General features: G+C 43.5%; 2 long non-coding RNA genes across 3 annotated transcripts; both read left to right on the forward strand.

Moving 5' to 3' along the window:
• The first annotated feature begins 1,577 nt into the window (after positions 1–1,577).
• LOC128896609 (uncharacterized) lies at positions 1,578–2,187 on the forward strand. 2 transcript variants are annotated; one of them, XR_008462041.1, is made up of 3 exons: positions 1,578–1,660; positions 1,739–2,013; positions 2,088–2,187. It is a non-coding gene; the product is annotated as an uncharacterized LOC128896609 (long non-coding RNA). The 2 variants fall into 2 exon arrangements; XR_008462042.1 differs by having other exon boundaries at positions 2,098–2,187.
• A 120-nt stretch (positions 2,188–2,307) lies between these two features.
• On the forward strand, positions 2,308–2,778 carry LOC128896610 (uncharacterized). Its single transcript, XR_008462043.1, has 3 exons — positions 2,308–2,364; positions 2,591–2,673; positions 2,748–2,778. It is a non-coding gene; the product is annotated as an uncharacterized LOC128896610 (long non-coding RNA).
• The last annotated feature ends 2,453 nt before the right edge of the window (positions 2,779–5,231 follow it).

Below are 5,231 nucleotides of genomic sequence, written 5' to 3' on the forward strand. Positions count from 1 at the left end.
ATGATCCATATGAAAAGTACATGGTGCGTGTACGAAAAATAGAATGCACCAATCACCTGCTTCGCAATTTCGGTAGAAAAATTACCGATATTGTAACAAAAGACCGCCACAAGGAGCTAAGAGCTATCGTACAGCAGAATGCTATACGCTTACGTACAGGTATCAAGAAAGCTGCAGAATACCGATCAAAAGAGAAATTAAGACTCGTTGAACATATACAAAATTTGAAAGAAGATATGAAAAATGTACCGAGTCACGTTTTCGGGGAGCACAAGGACTGTCAGAAGTTAGCATACTTTTGTAAGAAATACTCTGACCCCGACAGAGTGAATTATATTCCAAAGTTGAAAGAAGCCGGTATATATCAAAATATCGAAGAAGCGATGCAGCCACTTTTCGCTAAAGCTGAAAGTTTGCTGTACGGTCTGAATAATAATGCTGTTGAAAGCTCTAATAATATCATTGCCAAATTTATCGGAGGTAAAAGAATAAATTTTGGACGAAGAGGCTCGTATCAGGGCAGAGTCAACGCTGCTGTCGTCCAATTCAACACGAAAGGGACGTACAGCAAATTGAGTATGGCAGTGGACGAAGAACCGACAACCATCGTAAGGAAAATGCCAATATATCCCACTTAAAAAATAAGCAACAATCTTGCGACCAGAATTACGGCCCCAACGCAGACAAACCCAATATGGAAGATACTGTATATTCTGCCGAGTATAAAAGGCACATGGATATACTCCATGAATGGCAAACGATGCGGCACACGATAGAAGCAGAAACTCGAGATCAAGCGGAAAGCGAGAAATGGATAGCTTATAGGAGAAAATTATTAACCGAATCCAATTTCGGCAAGATATACCGATTACGAAAAGATAGACCGCGATCAAATACTTTGAAAAGTATAATGTATCCGCAAATACCGAATCTACGATGCCTACAATACGGAAGGGAGAACGAGGCAAACGCCTTGAGGCAACTGGAAGACGAATTAGGAATTCATATTCGACCATATGGCCTCTTCATCGATGCCGTTGTGCCTTATTTAGGTGCAACTCCTGATGGCAGCGTAGACGATGATACCATCGTCGAAGTAACCACCACCACCATTAGTATTATCAAGTGCAAGGACAGCTGCATATAACAAATAGACAATATTGTCTATTTGGTTTATGGACGCCGAAAGGAGTAAAAATTATAAAAGTATCAAGAAATGATCAATTTTGGGCAACACAGATGGAGGAAAAACTCAAGAAGTTTTATAAGGACTCTTTGTTGCCAGAGATCGTAGATAGCACATTTAATCGATACCAGCCGATTAGAGAACCTCCGTATGTAAAAATAGGCGGAGCATCTACGAGTACCAAATGAAAATCTATATAAAAATGTACATATGCACCTGCGTGTGCATTAGCGAGTTCAAAAGCTGTATAAAATAATGTACATATGCACCGGCGTGTGCATCAGCTGAATCCATAAAGCTGTGAAATAAGCAATGTTCCTGACCGGTAAGTACGGAAATAGTAAAATGTACATATGAAAAGTGAAGATGACCGTCTATGACAGGGTTGGTAGTGGGACTCTTCAAACTCTCCTATTAATAATTTTTAGTTGCAGCTATTCTTTCAGTTCAATGGGAAATGACATCTATAAAAGTGTAAGTATGACACTTATACTTTTGTTTTGAAAATAATTGGATTAATTGAAAATAATCTTCAGTTTTTTGTTAATCTAGAAATTTGCTTCATTTATTTCCACTGACTAGTATCAAAGATGAAAACCAAGCTGTATGAAGCAAGGAAAGAAAGCAAGTATTCGAAATGCTTGGATACAGATAAGTAACTAACATACACACATTTACAGTCTTATTGTATACAAGTTGATTACAATTCGTTCTAACTTTTTCTGACAGGTTCTATGACCACAAACTATAATCGAAAGGGGTCAGCGATACTGCAACAAAATATTTATCAGAGATAGGGAACACTCGTAATGGGTTCTTCAGGATACGTAGGTATCAGTTTTTACATTCAATTAGTATAAACTCAAAAAGTAATTTGTATTAAACTTCTTTATTTTTATAGATGAATCTAGAGTGTACAGCATGATACTTCAAGACATGTATTTGTCGTCCGACAATTGTATTAATTGAAAATCACCATATATACGTAAAGGAAAGAAAGTAAGCCTTTGCAATGCATGCATGCTTATATATAACTAACACATATATATTAACATGTTTATTGTATACTGAGTTATTACAACTTGTTCTAACTTTTTACCACAAGTTCTACAACCAGTAACTTGCAACAAAATATTTCTCAGAAATAGTCAACACTAGTAATGGAGACTTCAGAAAATGTAGGAATCAATCTTTACATTCGAGTGGAAAAGTACTTGTTATTGACATCTATGAATTTATTTGAATTATTTTTAGTGACTACTATCAATGGTGAAAATCGTGCTCTATCAGGAAAGGAAAGGAAGCAGGTCCTTGCAGTGTAACCATAAAGATAAGTAAATCATGTACACTTACATGTTTATTGCACGCAGATTGATTGTAATTCATTCTAACTTATTATTGTAGGTTCTATGACAATAAAGGAGTCAGTACCATTGCAAGAAATATTTAGAAGAAATAGGAAACTAATAGTGGATTCATCAGGAAGTGTAGGTATCAGGTTTTACATTAAAGTAGTATAAATTCAAAAAGTACTTATTGTTAAACTCATTTATTCTTACAGATGAAACTAAGGTGTACAGCGTGACAGTTCAAGAGATTTTATACATTCCTAATTGCAACTATTATAACGTAAACACATTTCGAACAATTAAAATGTATAATTAACTTTTTACGCTTGCACTATCAACGGACTCCCCGTTTAAATCACTTTAAAATTACTACGCGGAGCATTTAAAATCACTCAAGGAAGAAGTATACAGTATATGTTGTTGAGAACAAACTATACTGTATGGCAATAACGAGCAGCTCCATATAGTTTTCCTCCGCTGCTGCATATCTAATGGTAATACCATTTCTATGCAGAGAGTAGCTACTGTAATACCGACCTGCCCCCTTAAGACGGCCGAGGCGGCTTTGTAGTGTCGCAAGTTAATCTGCGAACATCTAAGGCCGTCCCCTATCACGTTGGTAGGGACCATGCCGATCCTCGCTCGTTGACGTGTCGGGGAGTATAGGGGGTCACGGTTACTGGCCATCCCCCCCCCCTCTATTCCTCTCCGCCTCCGGCCTTCTTCTGTGGATGCCCTAAGAGGGTCTTCTGTGACGCTCTTTGAGTCTCCTCTAGGCCCTTCGTAATCAGGGCTTGGTTCTTGGAGGGCCTACCCCTGCCCCCCCCCCCCCCCGCGGGGCCCCTTCGCCCCCCCCCCCTCTCAGGTGCGGGTCCCTTTCCCCTCGAAGGGCCGGCTTTTACCGCCACCTTCGAGGATTCGGGCCCCCCACTGAGGGGGACATTAGTACCTCTTGGTACTACGGCTACCGGGTTCGTGGCCGGTGGTCCAGGTTCCGATGAGACCTCCATCGGTTCCCCAGCCCCGGTTCCACCCCCCTTCGCCGGTTCAGCCCCCCTTCGCCGGTTTCGCACCTTTGTGCGAGGGTCCCCCGGTCCCCACCCCGGTACAGGTACGGGTCTCATAAAAATGAGCCCTTCCCAGCCCGCAGTGGGGCCTAAGCCTCTCAACCCTTAAGATTTTAAGGGATTCGGCGTCTACGCTGTGCACCGTGTGTGTAGCGCTGTCGACTACCTTCCTGTCCCACAGCCTCCATAAGGAGGTCCGTAGGCCAGGGTTGGCATGTCTTAGCTTTCTCAGGATGACCTCGGTGCTCTCCACCATCATGGGCAAGACCGCTGTCATCCTGCTGAGGCCTCATCCTCCGAGCAGGTGATTCACAGGAGCCCCTGCTTGAACTTTACTCCCTCAAAACGAGGGGCCTTCTCCTCTGCATTTTGGGCCTCCATGAGCCCAAGCTGCACCTGTTTTGCCTTCCCTTTGGTAAGTAATGGCTCGGGATAGCCGGAGAGCGCCACAGCCGCTCTCCTGCCGCCCTTCAGCGCCTCGGCAGACAACTTTACCGTTTTTTCAGGGCTTAAGAAGGGGTCTCTTCATCTGATCTGGGCCTTTTCAAGCCCTGATCCTGGACCCCTTCCGAGTTCCCTGCCACTTCGTCCGAGTTAGCTGCCTCAGAGGCCGACAAACGCTCTGCCAATTTGGCTTTGCGCGCCTTCCTCTTAGTGACTCCACTCTTCTTCTTCCACGTGCGTTTGGTGTCTGTGGATTCAGTAGTCCCAGTCGGTGCCGAGCCCTCCGTCTCCACAGATGATTGTGGTGTGGCCATCGACAGCCCTCGCGTCAGCTCGGTAAGTATCTCGCTAACACAGAGGTCCGCCTCAACCACACCGGGCGTAGTCGAAGGCCTTCCTGTCGGAGTCCCTTCGCGTAAATATAAAAATAGAACAAAGGGTGTAATAGAAAAAGCATGTGGTTTCATAAAAATCCCACGAGAAGGCAAGAAATATTCTCTCCGCCCCCGCAGAGATTGCTTGCGGGTGTAAGGCTAAAATACAATAGGGTTTTGCCTGGTGCCCCAAGGGCATCGTTCACGATACCGTCACCCCGGTGCCATCCAGCCCTCGGCACGATAGCTTACACCTTGGCTTGGGGAGTTAGTCCGCGGCGGGGTCTTGGTTCCCCTGGGCCGGGTTTTACGCCTGCCGGGTCCCTTATAGCCCTTACTGACCCTGCCACCTTGGCCTCCCCGACCGAACGCGGCTTCAGATCCGCACCTCGGTACGGGTCTGACTTCGGCATCTCTGGCCGTTTCCCTATCCGCCACCCGGGGACGCGCCCGGAAGGCACTCAACCTTATCCTCTCCCCCCTTTCAGGGGTGGGACCGAGAATATCAGATGAATATGTATTTTAAATTGGAGAAAAAATATATTGTTGCGAATATTAAATAAATATGTATTTTATATTTGGGAAAAAATATTCCATTCTAAATAATGAATAGGTATTCATTTTATACTTAAAAAAAAAAAATATATTTTTGTCTAAATTTAGAATAAATATCATATGTATATTTATCCTGTAAAAGATAATCGGTAGCGCCACGTTATACAAGGTGGCAGTATAATTTTTCATGAACTTGGCTTTGAGACGCTACCGTGTCTCTAGATATTAAAATGAGATTGAATCTTCTATTGGATGA

Source organism: Hylaeus anthracinus, unplaced genomic scaffold (assembly GCF_026225885.1).
Source record: "Hylaeus anthracinus isolate JK02 unplaced genomic scaffold, UHH_iyHylAnth1.0_haploid 11765, whole genome shotgun sequence".
NCBI lineage: Eukaryota > Metazoa > Arthropoda > Insecta > Hymenoptera > Colletidae > Hylaeus > Hylaeus anthracinus.